The sequence below is a fragment of the Cyanistes caeruleus genome, chromosome 11 (assembly GCF_971803275.1).
Source record: "Cyanistes caeruleus chromosome 11, bCyaCae1.hap1.1, whole genome shotgun sequence".
Taxonomy (NCBI): domain Eukaryota; kingdom Metazoa; phylum Chordata; class Aves; order Passeriformes; family Paridae; genus Cyanistes; species Cyanistes caeruleus.
In genome coordinates this window covers 22,689,185-22,709,641 of record NC_141711.1, presented here as the reverse complement: position 1 = coordinate 22,709,641, position 20,457 = coordinate 22,689,185, and the positions used below count along the sequence as shown (strand labels likewise).

The following is a 20,457-nucleotide window of genomic DNA, read 5'->3' as shown; positions in this document are numbered from 1 at the left end:
GCAAAAGAGGCAACAAAAAGACACCGCAAGCTGAACATTGGCATCTGATACAGATTAGATGAACTCACTTTATTAAGCTGACTACTTAATAAAAGTCTATCTCAGCAAATAAAAAATGAGAGTTCAATGCTGTCCCATTAAGGAGTTATTTGTATTTCAGCTGTAAATGCTGCTGTTGCCCATGCTGCTGGTGAGGATTTACTGATTTTTAACAACTGCACTAACACCAATGCTTCTGCAGAAGAGATCAATGGTGACAAAATTTAAGAGCCCTATCTGTTAAACCTGAATTTTGTAGCATGGAAAACAGCAGCTTCTCTAGAAATTGATTAAATGAGCCCCTGTCCTTGCACCCCCGCCCTGAACACAGAGGGGTTTTGGCAAAGACTTAAGCAAAATATTCTTCACAAATAAAAACACAGGCCTGTCTCTCACTTCTGGCACTTCACTGCAAGCCAAACATTTTTCCCCAGAGAAGCATGAAAATCCAGTGTGTGCCACAGCAAAATATAACAAGAACACAGCCTGAAAATATCCTCTCAATAGGGCTGGGATTCTAAACCGTTACTGTGGTACATGGAAGTTCAAATATTCAGTATTGTTAGATTTGACCATCATTCCCATTTTCTCTGCCTAACCATCTTTACCCTCTTTTTTTCCCCAGTCCTTAAAAGTTGTGCTTTGGAAGGTGACTGAACTCTCCAGCTTCCTATCACAATAGTGTGAATATACCTTATTTTATTAATTCCATGATGTACTGAAATGACAGCTATGGAAAGGGAAGTCATGAGAGCTTTTCCTGCACACTCCCCATGCAATTATTTTAAAACACTTCCCCAGCTGCCAGCCTCTTCTCCTGACAGCTGGCCCTGGCTCCCTCCTGGCCACAGTCTGGCTTTCCTCCACAGAAGATTCAGCCAGAGGCTGGAGAGATGCATTTGGAACAGAATGCAGATATTTGAAGCTCTTTACAATTGGTTTATTATCTTTTCTCCTTCAGTGCTAGAGTGCACCAGCATGCCTCTTGTCTGCTGAGTGCTCTGCATGGAAAGGAAAATAATGGTGCAGAGCCCTCAGGCAAATGAACAGGGCAGTGCCAGCATTTCTTGGTTATCCCCAGAAAATACACATCCTAATTTAATAGAACCCTTAAATGCACTGCTCCCAGTAGTCCCACTGACTTCATTAACTACCTGTGTGCAGTTTAAATGTTTCTGAAGGATTAGCAAAGCTTAGCCCTGCCTGATGCTGAGCTTCAAATGAATTTGGCAAGACAGAAACTGAACACTTAGAATCAAATTGTTAAAGGAACTGCACTGGAGCATTTATTCCAGTCAAGCCACACTTGAACTTACAGCCTGCAATTCATAAGCCTCAGCTCCTTTAAACCCCTAAGCAGTTCTAAAAGAAAAACAGAAGAGTTGTGAGGTCAGCCTCGTCTTTTGAGCATTTTACTCCTCAGAAAAGCCCCTCCAGCAGAGCAGAGCAGCCTGTTTTCCATTTCAGAGTGTATTAAATTATTCAAACACCGGCCCAATTTCAAAGATAAAGTGGGTTCCTAAACACATTTCCTAGGCAAGTGTTAATACTGGGTTATTTGCAAACATCCATTGTGAGATTCCAGCACAGCTATACATTCTCCTACATCAAGAATAAACTCCTGCTCTGTTATTAACAAACAGCTCCCCACTTCCCATATGCAGCTCTTGTAAGTGACAGAAAAGTAAATCATGACATTACTCCTAAAATTCCAAACAAAACTATGCAGGTTTATATAAAGAATCCATTACTGCCAGGCTCCTAAATGCCCTTTTCATATTTCTGAACCAAGATCTGCTTCCACACTGCTGACACTCAGCCTGCTGATCAACCCCAAGAATTCAGATAGCACCCTGCAGTGTGCACTAATTACCTCAAGCATCAATTACAAGCCGAATAAAAGCATTTGCAAGGAGTGACAGTCAGGAGCTTGCTAGGACTTGATGTCATTCAGCATTATTAAATTTGAAATCCATCCTCATCCCGTGTTGTGCAAGACAGACCACAGCTAAGCTGATTTACCACGTCAGGTTACACTTCATGGCCATGAAACACACGATCTGGAAACAGGAGGAGAGTCTATAAAAAGGCATATAAAAGCAGTTCATAATCTACCAGAACACACACAAGAAAAGAATCATTAGTTCAATATCAACCCTGGTTTTCACATTTACTGGGGAAAGAGAACTGTACTCTGTTCCAAATAAAGCTAAGTCAACATCTACAAATAAAAGTTACTATATTTATAGCATGTTTATTCTCTTGATCTAGTATATGTTTGTTTTATAATAAATTACACTTCATTCTGTGTGAGAACACAGCTAAACCAGAGAAGAAGCATCAATGCATGACAATCTCAACAAGATCAAGGAAAGATGACCCAAAGAACATGACGGTAACCTTTGAAAACCAAAGTTCACATCTAACAGAATCAGAAGAAATTAAGAATTAGTAAAAAGCCCTCACTTTATTTGTTTGGGCAAACAGATTTTATTTGGGCCAGTGCTTGTATCAGCAACAGAGTCTATAAAGCAAGCCCAAAATCTCAATACAGAAAGGTGATCCCTTCCTAGTAGGCAGAAAAGATGAGAACATCAGCTTGTGTGCTCCAGGTGTTTGAGGGAGGGAATGGCAAAGACAACAAGAGCAACAACCCTGGCTTATTATTGACATTTCAAGCCAACCCTCAGCTGAAGGCAGAGCTGTACCCACCTCTCAGAAACGGACCAAGTTTTCCAACAGTCTCATCTTCCACTGGGGTGGACACAAAACCAGATGTAAAACAAAGCCTGGAGCCTGATCCTCTCCTCAGAACACACTTTCCAGCACTGGTGGCAGGAACACCAGTAGCAGTTTCTGATTTGGGATTAAAAATACCGGAGAATGTTTTCCAAGCAAGACAAGCCATTTAGTCACAGACACCTTTTAACTGCTTTTCACATGGCATTTACAGTTGGGTTCTCTGAATCCCTTTTCTGGAAGAAGGAGGGGGAAGTCCTGTGTTTTCCAGGCTGGCTGTTCTGGAAGGATTTTCTTCCCTTTCTTACATAAAGAACAAGCTTTTCATGAATGCCAAGGATCCAATACCAGATGGTTCCAGCAAGCAGCACTGCTGCTATAAGTAGGTTCTCCACACCTACTTCATGGAACTCGAATTTCAGCAACACTCTCGAGATGTGAATGGCAAAACTCCCTCAGAAGTGTGGCACAGACCCTCCCAGCTACACTCCCATGGATCAGGATTGAATCCTTGCATCTCCAACTCTCCTGCAACAGTGGGGAGGCTGCACAGCACAGGGAGCTGCAAGTCAAACAAGCCACTCATGGCTACTCAGGAATCCTACTGGCAGCTCAAGCAACAAAGGAAATACACACTCAGCAATTTAATGAATATCCCGAAGCTTTGTCAGCAGCACTGGTCACTGAGAGCCCTGGCTAAACCTGCCACACTCCTTAGTGCTTCAGGTTGATCCTTTTACTTAATTATAAACAAGAGATCAGACAGCAATTAATTTTGCTCTGTTGGGAGGTGAGGGTTTTTAAATTATTTAAGTCATTAAGTCCAAGCAACAGCAAGCTTTGTGTTATGCCCTTCTTTACTGCAGTGCTAAGATTTTTCTCAGAATAACCCAGTTGTGAATTTCCTTTAAGTTCATTGTGTGCTTTAAGTTTTGTATAGAAGCAAAAAATTTCTCAATTAGAACAGCAACCACCCACAGCTGCAGGTAGCTCCACTCAAGGAAGTCTGTCCACTTGCTGGATCTTACCAGATTCAAAAATCAGTATTATCTAAATAAAAGAAACAACAAGAAAATGCAGTTCTAAAACACAGAGCTGCCAGCGTGCCTGAAATCACTGCAAATATCAGTTGTAAAGTGTTCTCTACAAAAAAGAAACAAAAAACCCCAAAAAAACCAAAAAAAAAACCCCACCAAACAAAAAACAGACAAAAACTCCTTCAACTTCACGTATTTAAATACCCAAAAGCAGAAGAAAATCCAACTGGTAAACAGAATGTGGCTGCTGTGCAGGAAGACTGTTAAAGTCTTTCTAAGGTAAAAATGTATTAGGATAATTTCTGAAAAATCCAAGGTCCAATTGCGTAGTAAAATACACTGTAGATATTACATTAAAATACATACCTTTTTAAAATAAACACAAATATCAACATAAAATCTCACTGCAGCTCATTTTCACTGCCTCAACTCATAAGTTGTGCTGTATCACTCGCACGTGCAAAGCTCTAGAAGTCCATTTTCATTAGGGGAAAAAGAGCAGCTGGGGCATCCCAGCCCCTCCAGTCTCTGATCCAGGCAGGCTTCGTGTCCCAGCACAAGAAGGCAGCAGAGAAATGACACTTTTCCCTTCTGCACAGCCCAAAACATACTGAATTACAATAAGGACGCTTCCAGGCTCACGGTAAGAGGCAGTCAAAACATTTAAAGCTCATTTTTCAACCTCACCTTGGCCACCCCAGTCTGAATGAGCTTCCTCAGGCAACAGAGGGGTGAAACCAGCAGGGAGTGCAGATGGATGAGATGGGAAAAGGAATGCTCCTGGAAAATTGGGAGCAGGGAGAGGTGTCTGAGACAGACACACCTGATTTCTTCCTTCAGCATGCTCTGTGCTATATTTAGCACACACTGAAATTGTGCAACCACCATGGAATATTTTGTTGGGTTAAGAAGGACAGAAGGATGTCAGTGGCTGTTTTGCCATCTTTGGTTCACTGAGGTAAAGTAAAGCACAAGCTTTGAAAAGCCATTAGAATCTGAGACTTTTGGCAGGTTTGGGGGGGAGGGTTTTATTCGTTTTCGGGGTTTTTATTTGGTTGGTTTTCTCATTGTGTTTATCTTTTTTTTTAAGAAAAACTAGCACGTAAAGGAAAGGGAAGTTTTCCAAGGTATAAATTATTGTCCACACCACTTTTATGAAGGGAAACAGGATCTTTTTTTCTTGCTATCAGAGCGAATGAGCAGGGCTGGGTTTTTCAGTTGCCTTAAGTAAAGCTGCAGTGATGCATTCCTTCAGCTCAGTCTGCAGCATGAAAAATCACATTGTCAGAGGTGCAGAACATAACTCAGCCACCTCAGTAACAGCCTTCTCCCAGAGATACTGAAGCAGCAAATCCTAAAGCAACTGCTTTATACAGAAATACCATGATTAATAATTAATGACTTGGTGCTGTGCATCTGCCTTCTGCCGCTTGTAATCCTGTCCTACCAACAGGAAGCCTTCAACATGGACTTTGATGTTCAACAGTTGAAGCTCTATGGGTAGCGAGTCATAAGAATTAGACATTGGTGTTAAGTTTGAAAATAAATGTAAAGAGCTTGCATCCCCATGGAGGAAGTGAAAAGACCATACAAAATTGTCATGTGAGGCCAAGCTAACAAACTGACCCCAATTATAAACTGCTGGGAGGTTAGGAAAGCTAAACAAAGCCCAAATTAAATTTGTATGGTTTTAGAGGAGCTAAGCAGAGTGAAGATGGCAGGAATCTTCCCACAGCTCTATTTTCCAGCTACAGCTGAACATGGAGAAGGGGCTCTGCTCTAAAATGAGGAAACACCCCATGAGAACCAGGGTTTACAAGAAGCACCTCAGCCTTTCTATCAGAGAAAGGAGTTGGTAGTGGAAAGAAAAATTCACAACAAGAACAAAGTCACTTGCTCTCCAAACGCTTCAGTGCAAGGGGAGATCATAAATTAAGCAGATAAATAATTTAGTCTGCTACCTGCTCTGTTTGGGGATGTGGTATTTTGACACAGGATTTTCTAAACACTGAGGAATAAAAGAACAACTTGCTTTTCTGGGCACCCTGTGCCTGCCCCTCCCCACCCTCATAGGGAAGAATTACTTCCCAATATCCCATCCATCCCTGCCCTCTGGCAGTGGCAAGCCATTCCTTCTGTTCTGTCCCTCCAGCCCTTGTCTCAAGTCCCTCTCCAGTTCTCCTGGAGCTTGTTTAGGGACTGGAAGAGGCTCTGAGATCTCCCAGAGCCTTTTCCAGGTGAGCACCTCCAGCTCTCTCAACCTGTGTTCTTTACAAGAGGACTTCCAACTCAAAGAACAATTATCCCCCAGAAGGTCTGGAGCTGCAGAGCAGCAGGTCATGCATTCAAGCTTGCTTTATTCACACTTTCTCAAGTGCATGGGCAGAGCACCAGTACCTCCACACTTTATGTCACACACAAAATTAGCCAAGAGAGAAGATAATTTATCAGCTTTGACAGCATCCCAAGTTTCCCAATCCCCGGGCACTGCTGTTGATTTTGGCTGTTTCCACATCCCAGACAATACTATTATTGAAACTCAGAAGTCTGACTTCCTTCAAACAGACAGCTAATTAGAGACTTGAGTTTCTCCATCTCCCAGGAATCAAACACAGTGAGATCAAGCCACTGAACACTGACATTGCTTTTTAGAAATAAAAACAACCTGCTTAATTTAAAGAAAGACATTGTTGATTCTGACAAAGAATTCAAGTAAAACTCACTCCCTGATTAGCTGGCAGAAAGTCACAAGCAGCACACTTGAGTCTTTCCTGTTACTTTCTCTGCCTTAAAGAAAATATTCCAGTTGGGGAAGGTAATACTGTATAGTGGACGTTGGTTATTAAGGCAGAGTCCCATCCTTTGGGAAGGAGCAGATCTGTAGCAGTAATAAGGTCCCCACTAGCAGCAGTTCCTGCCTGAGTGGGACTCCTGCCCAGTTAACTCTCCACCAGCCCAAACAACCACTCAGCCCAGCACAAGCAGCAAAGTGGAAATCCTGCGCTCAGTTGAGCAGGTGACATAGATTCAGGTATTTTGTTGGCATTTCAGCTAGGAAGGAACATAATAGCTTACAAATTGGCTATTGGTCTCTAAATGGCCTTTCTAGGTCCTTTGATAAGAGCTTTAAAGAAAAGCTTGAAGGGTTTGGCTCAAAAGGCTTTGAGTGTTAAGCTTATTCCAGTCCATAACTGTCCCTGGGGGGAAAATGGAACCAGTAGTGATTACCGGTCAGTCTTCTGTGGACCAGAATCACCCCCAGAATCACAGAGCATATCACACCAGTTTCATGGCATTTATTATTACAACAGTAGGCTGCTGAACAGCCATTTCACACAATCTATTCCTGGATAGAATACCAGAGCATAAATCAACATAATGCACCAAGACCGACCAAGTTCCACACCTGCACAAGCTCTGGTAACCTTTGCCAGGTACCTTTGTGAGGTTAGTTAAGTATGTTGGTGATGCCAAGGTTCAGTGCATTGTGAGGATGAGAGAAGTATATTCCCAATTAAATTATGCTAGCTGGAAAAGGATGGTTCATCTCCTTTTGAGATGTTTAATGATTTCCTTCACTTGCAGCAAGATGACTCAAACATTCTAAGAGGGTCATGCCATGCCACACAAAAAACACCTCTGCTCTTCTCTCAAACCTGGGAAGCATCTATTTAAAGATGCTCACACAGAAAAAGTCACTTAAAACAATGGCAGTGTCACAGGAATCAAGCTCTGAGATTCAGGCCACGCACACCACTCCCTCAGCACCTCAGGTGCTCAGACTGGCACCTGATTTACCCGTGTCGTGGTTTTAAACCACTAAGAAAATTACTTACTTCTTGCTGTGAGATATGGATTAGAATAAGAGCAAAACAGGCATACAACTTAAAAGGAAAAAAAAAAGAAATTTTATTGACAAACCACAATAATAAGAACACCAGAATAAACTTCTAGAAAAAACCTTTCCATCTCCTATCTACCCACTATTCACTTGTTCACATGACAACAGAGACAAAAACTCTGGAACTCTGATGGTTAAAACAGTCCCAATTCTTGCTAGTCTTTTTACCAATCTTTATAGAGAAACAGAAGTTTCTTCCTGTTAATTTATGGAGTTTCTCACAAGAAAACTATTTTTGTTATAGTTTTCTATTGCCCTAATGTTAGCTGCTCAGAGCTGCTATTATTAGAGTTCACTCCTCCCATTTTCACATCACTCTGAAGTATGTATGGGCCATGCGTCTAGAGATAGCATTTTTAAGGATAAGTTATTCAAAGGCAAAAAAAAAAAAAAAAAAAAGTCTTCTTCATCTGTTTCTGTGAGCTTCACCAGAAAACAGTTTTCTCATTGCCTCTCAAGGCTTTTAATTTCTCAGCACTTCACTATACTATAATTACTCTTTACTCAAATTTACACTTTGAACACTATTCCTCTCTAGATCCTATATCATGAATTAAAGGAGTTCTTTTCAGGACTTCATTGTCCATCTCCATAGTTTTAACAGGGAGATATTTCAGCTTCATTAAAGCATCTTCTTAATTCTCTACCTTTCCTGAAGCTTCTTTTCTTTCCTGTCACTGGTAGTTTATAAAGTCTCTTTTCATGTTGATCTCTCTCTCTCTCTCTCTGGATAAAAAGATTAATCCGCAAGTCTCATCTGGGTAATGCAAGAGTTAAAATCTTGCCCAGGCTTTTGTAGATGGTTCGATGATCTCTGCCGAACAGGAGCTGGAGCCGTCTGTGATGGAAAGTTCCTCATGGCTGCTCTGGAGTGTGTAGTCGCTGCTCCAACCCGCTGCAAGTCCAAGGCCTCTCTCTTTCTTCACTCGGCAGTTTCTAGTGAATTAGTTACAGCAAAACCTGCAGCCGAGCCAGAGATCGGCTCGGCCCGGCCCGGGCCCGAGGAAAACCTTCCCCAGGCCCCCCCATCTCCCGGCCGGGAGACGGGGCAGGCCCGGCCCCATCCCCGCCCGGCCGCATGGCCTGGGCAGGGACGGGAGGCCTGGAGCTCCGCCACCCTCCACAGCCAGGAAACAAAGAGAACCCTGAGAGCTCTGCTTTTACATTTTAAGGTAGGGTTCACAAGTTGATCCCACTTTTCAATAACCTAAACTGCTGTCAGTTCTCAGCAATGACCGATAATTGGTCAGGAGAAAAGACTCCAAGCACTTCCCAGCAACTCCAACTCCCTTAAAGGTAAAGTAACTCCATGACAACCCGCAGTTTTCCCTACTCCAGAGTAAAATACTCAGATGAGGTCCTAACAGTGCCCAGTCCTCAGAGCCAAGTGAGGTCAAGGAAATAATAGATTTTTCACGAGCAAGTGGAGGTGAAGATCATGGCTTGTATCAGCAAGTTCTGGTGATGTATCACATTACATAATAAGGAAAGCTCAGTCCTGGGAAGCACTTTCCTCATGAAGTTACATAACTCTGCAATGTGTTTTAAAAAAATTATCCATTCTTGCTTTCAGTGCAAGCAGGAGGGAGGACAGAGCACCCTCAGCCCCTGAGTAGGAGCTGCTCTGATCGGATGCATTTGAATGGAAATAAGATCACTGGAGGAAGTTGTCAGATGGGTGAAAAAAAGGCGGGTGAGTTAAAAAAAACCACCTCACTCCCAGCACATAAAAACATCCCGAGAGATGAGAGCCTGATATCTATTTTGGGGCACCGATAGCAGCACCAGGCTCTCAGTGATGAGTTCCAAGGCAGGCACATTTCTACCACCCTAAAGTTGTCACTAAATTGAAGGACAGCAGAGAGGGTAGGAAAAAGCACGCAAACCACGATGTTTTCTCTGATTTTCCAAGGATTGTTGTCTCCCTCTAAGGCATGAAGTCCCCTGGAGATCCTGAGGTATCACTTATCCCCTTAGACAGCCCCAAGCCCTGTCCAGGCTCCAGCACACGCCACTGAGGGATGTGTGTTCACACACACCTCATCTCTGCAGCCCTCAGCTCTCAGAGCTCCCACAGCCCTGCCCCAGGAATGTGCACTGGTCCAAGGAGGGACACAGGGACACTCCACAGAGAGCACAGCTTGCAGTGATTCTCTGGTCCTGGCAGCCTGAGGCTGCAGCCATCACCCGCATTAATGCTGCACAGGACTGCACTGCTGCAACACTTGTACACAGCCAAAACCCCATTTAATCACAGTGCTCTGAAGAGATTTCAGCAAATCTCCTTTTTAGGATCAAAAACAACCTGTGCTGCTCAACACAGAATCCAGATCCCACTCTCTAATATATGTTGGTATAATTTGCGGTTTTTGTACACATATAAGTATAAAAGTATGTTTTATCTATAAAACACAAACAACTTGAGATTGCAAAAGCAGCTGCAGGAAACCCAGGAATTTGTAATTAACACAGCGATTAAGATAACACCGAGAAGAGATGGGTCCACCCAAGCAAGACGAACCTACTAACGACCCAGCGTTTAATACCTGATACTGATCTAGTCGAAATCCTCAGGACCGTACATCTCAATGTCCAATTCCTGAAAAACTCAATACTCAAACTTCCTAATTCCTAATTAATTCCTAAAATTCCTAATACTCAAACTCTCTTCCCTTCTCGGAAAACTCATCAACAGACCAGCAGCAGAAATATGAATATGTAAGAACACAAGAAAAAGAAAGAAACTGAAGCTGCATAGCCTCAGGCCGAAAAACCTGTATAAAACTCAGCACTCCTTGGGGGAGCCAGTGCCACATAGGCTGGTTCAGAGTTCACCCAGCGCCGACCCCGGGCTCGACGCTGGCTTTGATTGTGGCTGTTCCAAAATTCGATTTTACAAAATTTTCAGTAAAATCCTTATTGATAAAATTTGGCTGATTTCATTTATAACACAGTCCAACCATTTTCTTTTTTGAGCACAAAAGCCGAGTAAATTTGTAAGGCACAACACTGGTGTAATAAATTAATCTATGAGTAAAAATTCGTAAAGAGTATAATTAAAATATATATGTGATTGCGATGTCATAAAAAATATAACATATAATGGGAATAAGTCCTTCTCCGGATCTGGTCGTGATTCTCCTCCGAGAGGCAACAGATTGCAGCCAAGCACCCAGATAACAATCGCAAGCAGGCACATCAGCCCCGAAAGAATAGACAGGACACGGGCCATCGAACAAACAAAGGAACGGGCCCGGACGAGATATCACCGAGCCTGAGCATCTCCGCCCTGCCCACCTGTGTTGGAGAAATGGAAAAAGTAGACAAAGGAAGAGGAGACAGCCGAGATCGACATCCATCGGCTCCAGGATGGGTCCCGTCACTCCACCCTAATGGCCCGGACCAAAATGATATCAAAAAGACATCCTGGACCTCTTTACATATGAGGAGCCTCTGCCCAACGTCTATGGACCCTATTCTCCAGTGCCAGGAAATCTATTCTTCGAACAATCAAGAACCTCTTAGCAAAGGGTGCCTGCTTGGAATTTGGCCTCAGGACACAAACTTCCTATAAAAACCCAGGCCAAGGGACTCTCAGGCGTGGATTTGGGAGCATCTATACCTTGCGTATAGACCCTGTCCACCCAGCGCTGCGCTGATCTATTTATTGTGGTTTTTTTCTCCCGTTTGTGATTAAACTGTTTTGTAATAAATTGCTACCTATATTAATCACATTTTTGCCGTTACATTTATAACACTGGCAACTGGGGAAAGCAGGAGCAGAAATTAATTTTCCTGCCTCCCTCCTTCAGTTCCTGTGACCTGCACATCAGGCTCTAACTAAATATTAAACCCAGCACTAAGGTGAGCTCTATCTACAGCAGGACATGGTCACAGGAGCCTGGCAAGCTGCATGCCACTAGAAATAAATATGATCAGGAGGAACTCCTGACCTTTGATTCAAGAGGTCTGTGCTACCTTACATGAAGTAGTTTTTATCACCCTTTTAGAATTCCCTTGCAATGCAAGCCAGGAGCAACTACTGAATTCTATCCACAGTCTCAGGTCACTGCCTTCAAAGTTTTCCTCCCAAGCCATTTGGAGAAAAGGTTATAGGTAAGTCCTTTCACTACTGATTCTCCTCCCTTCCATGCCTGGCACTTTCATCTCCAAGCACTTGACTGGCACAAACACAGCCCACCAGGCAGGAGGAGTGTTCCATGTCGGCACTAACTCTGTACTAGAACTGCTGTCACAACCTCAGCAAAGCTGAAATAACATCAGCTTCCTCCTTTCCTGAAAGACAAAGTAATTCTCTCAAGCCTTGACAACCTCAAGCACTCAAGAAATGGTGGACTCAAAAACTTAAAATAGAAGCAAGCCTGATAGCTGAATATTGACTTTTACCTTATTCAAATCCAGCTGGTTCATTTGCATTAAATCCCAGCCCTTCCCTTGCACAGAAGGGCCTCACACTTTGGGCCTCAATCAGGGAGACCAACACCAGGAAAGGCTGTGCTAAATGAAGAGGAAAATCCTCCAGGAAGGAACACGGGAAGGGTCAGACATCCCCACTTTACCTTCCTGTAAAAGGTAAACTTTTAGAAACTGCTCACCTCTATGGCACTACACACCCAAATTATGTACATTAATTTAGATACAAGGTGATAGAGGCTATTTTTGCCTTTAAAAAGATCAGGACAATGTTTAATTTTAGCAGTGAATTTTACCAGAAGTTACACTTGAGAGGAATGATGAGCTTGTCTTTACAAACAAGCTGTGGGTCAGTTGATAAGATGTAGCTATCAGTGAGAGACAACAGAAACAATGGGATGGATTCCAGTAGAAGATCAAAGAGGCACTGAAAGAACACTATGAATTCCATAAAAGTTAAGAAGGGATTATGCATTGGGGGTGGGGGGGGAAGGTACCCCAGGTGTCAGGCGTTCCGGGAAGCCTGTACCTCTCAAGTACCTCAGCCTATGGGGAAAGGGAGAAGGGACAAGCGGCCGGGAATTAGGATAAAAAGGAGGCTGTGCCCTCCAAAAATTTGAGAGACCCCAGGGGAATGCCCCATGGCCTCTCCCTTTATTCAAATAAAGAAAAAGGACTCCTCTGTCTCCTTTTTGGACATAAACCTCTGGTGTTCGTGGATTAATTTTCCTGACACAGTGATGGTTTGAGAATTCCCACCCACAGTCCTGCCTAGGTAAAGAAGAAAGCCAGGCAGAATGAATGGTCTAAAGCAGATGTTCTTTGGAGTGCACACAGCTTCTCCAGCTTGATGCCAAGATCAAATGCTTCTGCCACAGGGCTACACGGAAAATGGAATGCAAGGAAAAGTCAAAATACACCTATTCTCCACAAAGCAGCTATTAATCATAACTCCCAGTAGCAAATAAAACTCCCAGGGGATATTCCTACAACTGTGAATTCCTTCTTTGCTGTCACTACAAGGACTTTCCACAGAAACAGCCCAACCTGCTCACAAAGGACACCACTCCACAAGCTGGAGAAAGGTAGTCTAAAACACAGGGCACACACCCTGGGTCATCGTGCCACTGGATCCTAGAGTCAAGAATTTAAAATAATGATCTATCAGGGTGCTTTGAATCTGAACAACAATGCCTGAATTTCCAGAGGAACACCTGCCTGCCTGACAAGAAGCCATTAAGGGAACAAAGGACCATCAAGCAGAATGTTTCTGAACCAGCTCCTGCTCTGAATTCCATGATGAAAGGAGAGTGAAATGGCTGTGGCAAGGTGAGCAGCAACGTTGAAAAAGAAGGATGGCTCAGGGCTCTGCAATTCCCCAAGGTCACCCCAAACCCAGCACAATGTCCCAGCTGCATTGCAGGAGAGGAGTCCCCATCTGCAGCCTGCCCTGGCCACAGGACTCGGGGCAGCTCACATCCCCTGCACTGCCACAGACCCTCCTCTCCAATTCTCTGCAGTGAGCACACAAGATCCAACAGGGCACCAGGGAGAGCATCCCCAGGGCAGACCTAGCAAACAACCATGGCAACAGCTCTGGGTGCACCCAAAGGCTCAGGGCTGTGTCTGTCCTACCAAGAACCCATGCTAAAATAATATTGTTATCTACCACGATCCACAAGTGGGTTTCCTTTCTTTTTGTTTGTCAAAAACCAAAAACCCACCTTGATTCTAGTGAAATATAACTTTCTAAATTCAGAAAACCATACTAAGAGATCAATGCTGCAGATTAATGGGAGCTGAACTACAAGACAATAATTTCTCTGGAATGACTCACATGCATCCCTGACATTTCACTGTATTCCCAGGACCATTAACAGCACACAGAAGACAGCCAAACAAGATTTTATATTATCCATGTATGAGCAGAGAACCATTACATTCACAGAAAAACAGTGAAAAACAAAGTGTTGCTGCAGTGAACCTCTAAAATTGAGGTAACCTGGACCAGTCAAGCAAAGAGAGGTCATGCTCACCTCACATTAAAGTATTTACTCATATTAAAGTGTTCCATTTCTTACCTGTACCCAGCCTCAACAAAGTTCTGAGGTCTGCTTACCCAAGTCTGCTGCTCAACTCTGCCGAGCCCCAGCGTTGTCCTTGGGCACTGAGGTCCCACCTGGCCGAGGGTAGGGATTCCATCAGCTCCTTCTGGGACATTCACCTGCAGGCAGTCAGGCTGATGGTCCCCATTTACACCTCCTTAATGAAGGTACCACTCCACAGTTGTGTCTTATTAACTCAGTGATGATCAACAGCTACTCTGCTAATTGAAATGCAGTCCTAACCTCAGAGATGATTCTTTGGTTACAAAAGAGCTTTGTGGCCTCAGCCCCCTGCTTGTCCCAGGTCATCAGGTGTGTTTCCTTCTGCAGAGGGCCGACGTTTTCCCAACTCTTCCCTTTATTGCTGACAATCCTGTAGAAGCTTTTCTTGTTGTCCTCATCCCGGGTCAACTTTAACTCTACCAGGGCTTCAGATTCCCCAGTCCCAGGGAATCAAACTCCCCTGAGTTCAGTCTCCCTGTACTCCCCCCATAGCTCTATGCTCCATGCCCAAAAGGAGCAATTAAAAGCTGCCAAGTCACCTGCAGTCATTGAGAGCCAGGAAAAATCCAGCAAAGATGGAAAACCCTGACAAACATCAACTCCCAGCTGCATCCCAAACCCTGAAGAAGGCCAGGAGATTGCCTCCCCAACCTTCCCCTGCTGCTTTCTTTGCCTCGTTACAGAATGAATTCACACTTAGTAAATCTGAATTACTGTGCTGCAGTTTTACATGCATGTCTTTGTCCCCACTTTCATTTGCCAGGGAAGTCTGACTAGAAGTCTTATTAACATGCAAATAATGCATATTATATTTCAATCAGTTGCTATAGAGAGCTACTCAGTAGCAGCATTTTTCTTATCTAGCACAGCAGTAAGACTCAGTCTACGCAGACACCACGCAGCAGAATAATTACTTCCCTGCGAATATTTTGAAACGGCACCACTTAAAAAGAAAGTTTCTCTCTGCACATTAAGACAAAACTTAGCTCATGAGGAATCTTCAGCTGCGTTCACAGCAACCTTCCCAACGCCTGAGGAGATGCAGAAGGAGTGGAGATGTTGCCATGAGAAACAGGTTCCATGCTCCAGATGTGGTTTTGTAGCTGTGAGAGCAGAGCCAGCAGAGGGAGCACGGCCCGCGCCCAGGGTGCTGCCTTCAGGGATAGGGGTAGGAATGGGGAGGGATGGAGACCCCCCAGGTTCACAGCTCCACACCCAACAGGACACACCAGCGGGGAGAAAAACCCGCGAGTCAGGGTTTCAGGTTCTGCTGGGAAAACTGCTCTTTGCCCTGCACCACCCTCTTCAAATATTTTGGCCACTTTGCAGTAGACTCAGCTTTGGAGCCAGGCTGGGAGAGCTGGGTGTGCTCTCCTGCAGAGGAGAAGGCTCCAGGGAGAGCTTGGAGCCCCCTCCAGGGCCTGAAGGGGCTCCAGGAGAGCTGGAGAGGTACTGGGGACAAGGGATGGAGGGACAGGACACAGGGAATGGCTCCCAGTGTCAGAGGGCAGGGATGGATGGGAGATTGGGAAGGAATTCCTGGCTGGGAGGGTGGGCAGGCCCTGGCACAGGGTGCCCAGAGCAGCTGTGGCTGCCCCTGGATCCCTGGCAGTGCCCAAGGCCAGGTTGGACAAGGCTTGGAGCAGCCTGGGATAGTGAGAGGTGGCAGGGGTCGCATGGGATGATTTATGGCCTCTTCCAACACAAACCAGTCTGGGATTCATTCTCTGATTTTAACATTATTAGTTTTTCCTGCCACAAACCACACACACAACATGATTAAACTCAAACAAGTTGGTTAAGGCCACGAAGGCACCCAGGATTCTAAGAGGCTTGTTTGTCTCAAGTGTGCTGTTTAACACAACCATTTCTCACCCAGTGTCTGAGCAGCCCATTAAGAGAAGATCATTAACGCTGACTTGTCCAGCTGTAAAAGAGCCATCAGTCCCCCTGCTCACTGTGCCAAGGGCAGAGAACAGGTCAGCAGGAGGGACTGAGGAAACACCTCCTGCTCCTGTTTCTGTCCTCAACCACAGGGCAATGACCTGCAATAATTCCTATCCGCATTTCTGGTCAGCAAAACCAGCATCTTTCCCACTGTAGCACAGAAGCTGCAATAGCTGAGGAATCCAGTATTTTAGGAAATGCTATGAAGGATCTGGAGAGAAATTCCTAGCAATGAACATGGGGGAAAAGCAGCCCAGGGATAGGTACCCAGCAGCCAGTAAGATGCACCATCACATCCATCTCTTCAAACCACGCTGCCCTGCTGCACCACGGCCTGCTCACACTGTCTCCATTTCCAATTAAACAATTCTGCTGAGAAAAACAGTGTAATTAGACAGGGATACAAGCAGAAAGGAATTATGACAACCTCATTCATGGGCTTGCTGAGCTAAGATGAAAGGCAGGAGCACTGGCAGGTACAGCCTAAAAGTATCTGCAGGCTGCAAAACACACACAAAAAAAGTGCAATTACCATAATAGAGAGGGTCTGAGTAGGAATGATGGGATCGAATTAGAATAATGCAAGTGTGGGCTGCACATCAGGAATTACTTCTGACCTGCAAAATCCACTTACCTAAGCAGCTTCCCACACACCTCCTTGTTGCCTGGCATGGGATGACCTCCCTCCACCTGCACGCAGGAGCCTGGGGCAGAGCACAGCTCCAAAGAACAAACACTAAACTCACCTGGTACAGGCTGCCTCTTTTGGGGGCAGCTCTGCCCAGACTGGGGATGGTAATCCCAGCTGAGCCCCCAAACTGGGGACGGTAACCCCAGTGGAGGCATGAATTCCAGGGAAATTCAGAGCACTGTGATGCCCTGTGGGCCTGCACCACATCAGGGCCACCAAAGGAAGCATTGTCAAACAGGGGCTGCTCCTCCTGCCCTTAAGAAAGCCCTGGGGGAAGCCACAGCCTCTGCACCCACTCTGCACAAACTCTGTGTCTGAAGGCCCCATTCTGGCCATGGGACTCAGCTCAGCACCACTGACCAGCACATGAATGGCCAACTACTTCTGCTGGGTCTAAAAAATAAAATTAAGCTTTTTGAGATGCTACTTTCAAGGAGGATTTAAGAATTTACTGTTTCAGTGTTAATAATTTAGCCCCCATCAGTATGCAGTAGGAAAACACCTTGAAATGCCTGACACTTTTTCTTTCAGAACTTCTTTAATCTGCCCTCAAATCAGCTCTTCCTAAAGACACTTCTGTGGGTGTGCTGTATTTTGCTCCAGGTTTTCAAAAAAACTGCAACTTATTTTTTTGCCAGGACACACCTTTCCTAAGGACTGAAGGAAACTTGTCTGCCTAAGCAAATAACCTTGAAGCAGCCAAGGAGACTGCGTGATTCAGAAACGTGTACGTCTGTTCTTCACCTCCTCCCAAAGGTTTGTCACTTGGAGTGGACAAAGCTCAGCATCACTCACCCAACAGGAAGCTCAGGTCTTCAGAAGCAATACTGACTTTTAGGGTTGACCCCAAAAACATTGCCTGATGTACCAGCCCAAACCTGCCGAGCTCTGAGAAGCCAAGGACAGAGACACTGCGGTGAGAACCCCCTTCCACAGGGGCCATCCTGCTCCTGTCCCTGCTGTGGTTTCTGATAAAAGCCAGCAAAGACTGGCACTGCAGACCAGGAGAGGCCTTCCTTTGTCCTCCTTGGATGGGGACAGGCAGCAGTGTCATTCTGTGAACTCCACATGTGTGTGCACGGAGCAGTAGATACAGGCTAGCTTGGAGTGAGGGCCTGAGGAAAGAGGGAAGGGGACGTTCAGACCCACACCTGGCTCTCAGTAATCACAGCAGCTCTCAGTGGCTCACCAGGCCCCAGCATCCGTGCACATTGCCAGATCTTTTCCAAAAGTGCATCTCTGGAAGTGCTTTTCAGATTCCTCAATGGTGAATTTGTAAGGAAAGCCATCAGAGCACCAACAAGCACGAAAATGTACTTTGTTCTTAAAGTTCAGAACACAGCTCCGAAGTTGGGAAGCTCAAAAGCTGCGTTCTCTGTCAGCACAATAAAAGGCTTCATCAGAGGAGGATTCCAGACCCAGCAAGTCCTGGAAATTCTTTAGGACTGTTCTGCTCTAAATGGGACATATTTATTTCAAGTTTTGAAAACCGTTTTAAAGCTATTGTGCTACAGGATGGGTTACTTTTCTGCTACACTGGTTTTCCTTTCCCAAAACAGCATGTATTTCTGCTGCTCTCTTTCTGGACTGTGTTCTCCCTTCCCCCTCTGACTTGCCAGGAACTTTATCGATACCAGCACACTGCTGTCATCATTGTGCTCCTGGCACCCTGCTCCCTGTCTTGGTTTATTGATTATACAGCACACATCAGTTTTCAAATTAATTTGTCTTTACGTGTTATCGTTTAGCTTAATGTTTAGCAGATATTAAGAATTTGCCAATATTTCAGAGATCCAAAATAATTTAGCTGAGTTTAGTTAGCAAGTTCACATCTTCTTACACATCCTCACACTATTGATTTCCTGCAGCCTGCCAGCACCACAAATGCCTGTTCTAAGGGATGCTCACCCCTGTGCTGCTGTCTAAATCACACTAATGACCCCAAAATGAGGGCCTCAAAAGCAAAAGCACTCCCTCCAGTCTGAAGCCCTCATACTCAGGGCTCAGCAGTCACACTATTCCTGTTATGGATTGAAAATGAAGTGAACGGGGTTTTTTAAAGTTATTTGAAGGTGCAAGTTTCTGCCCAAAGCTGGAATTACACCATCCCCACCTGCTACAGGGCTGACAGGACACTGTTGGAATAACCTGCTCATCCTGGACACAACCTGTGCTTTCCATATGAATGCATTCCTCATGAGCTGAGCCAGATAAACATGCAGAGGTGCATCCTTTGGTAAGAACGGCACTGGAACTGCAGACTTCCAGCCACAAATCACACTTCCCCATGCAGCTGCTGGAGAAACAGGACCCAACAGCAGCGCCTTATCTCCATCCCTGCTGCCACGGAGGCAGAGAAAGCAGAAGCTTGCCCAAGTACAAGCCTACTTTAGCAGATGCTGGGTACCTCCACTTCAGCACAGCAAACAAAAACAAGCTGCTGCTCAAGTGCCGTGCAGGCAGGGAAATAGGATTTACGTCATTTGAACAGTCTGTCTTAGTAAAGGACATCTCTGGAGGGAGAAAAATCCAAGCCCTGCTGGTCTCTACACTAATGCAATGTCTGGTCTGCTGCTGAGGCTGTGTGCAGGGCAGCTCCCAGCGCCGGCAGCGACAGGCGAAGTCACAAGCTCGGTTTATGTAGGGCACAACACAGCCTTCACATGTGACTGTCTCCAGAGCAACAACTTCAGCTGCTCCACTGCTCCCAGCACACCTCGCCCAGCCCTACAGCGTCTCCCAGACACTCTGGGGGTGTCTTACAGCTCCAACCCGGGGATGTCGTGCCTCAGAGAATAAAACCAGCCCTAGATCCATGTAAAATAAATCAGCCAGGCCAGGTGCAGAATTCACACCAAGCTGCAAAAAACAGCTCCTTCAAACTGTTCTGTCTTAGCAGACAACTCTGCTCCCTCTCCTTTTCAGCCTCTCACCACACACTTTCTCTGTGGAAAAGCAGCAGTTTTTAACTTGATTAGGGTAAGTACAAACATCCCTCCCGAAGCTGCGAGGGGACAGTGTTGACTTCTCAGACACACAAAACTCTCCTTGTAGAAATGTGAGAAAATGCAATACATTTGGATGTACACCCAAACAAAAAAAAAAAAAGCACATTATCAAATTACACCAGGGAGCTGAGCTCTAGAGGCTCTTGCTACTTCTAAAACGTTCAGTGAAAAGGAGCCACTCAAAATTAGTCTTATGCAACTCAGAGTTAAGCACCTTAATGAGTTAAACACCTACTATTATCTTCCTTGTGCTGATTCATTGCATCCAACAAAGCCTCGTAATCAACTATTCTCAATTCCACCAGTCCATTTTAATGTTGATTTGGTCTCAGCAAATCATTGTAAAATTAATGAGACCACCCCTAAACCTTTTCTGGTCTATCCTTGTAGGTTAAGGAGCACACCTGCAGCTGCTCACCCAGCCCTCTGCTCCTCCCTCCATTCTTCCCTCAGCAACTGGCACAGAAGAAACTTTTTTTCTGCTCTGGAATTTTCTGAAAGTGAATAAACTAAATTATTTTAATATATTTATGTATTTATTTTATATATTTAT

At 44.8% G+C, this 20,457-nt stretch overlaps 1 protein-coding gene and 1 long non-coding RNA gene across 18 annotated transcripts in view; one reads left to right on the top strand and one right to left on the bottom strand.

The window, feature by feature from the left end:
- Window positions 1-20,457, bottom strand: part of IQSEC1 (IQ motif and Sec7 domain ArfGEF 1) — a 291,038-nt gene that overhangs the window by 266,388 nt on the left and 4,193 nt on the right. The window lies entirely within an intron of this gene.
- Window positions 6,627-20,431, top strand: LOC147651140 (uncharacterized). 2 transcript variants are annotated; one of them, XR_015275125.1, is made up of 4 exons: window positions 6,627-8,888; window positions 9,290-9,409; window positions 17,535-19,875; window positions 20,295-20,431. It is a non-coding gene; the product is annotated as an uncharacterized LOC147651140 (long non-coding RNA). The 2 variants fall into 2 exon arrangements; XR_015275124.1 differs by lacking the exons at window positions 17,535-19,875; window positions 20,295-20,431 and adding an exon at window positions 10,412-11,714.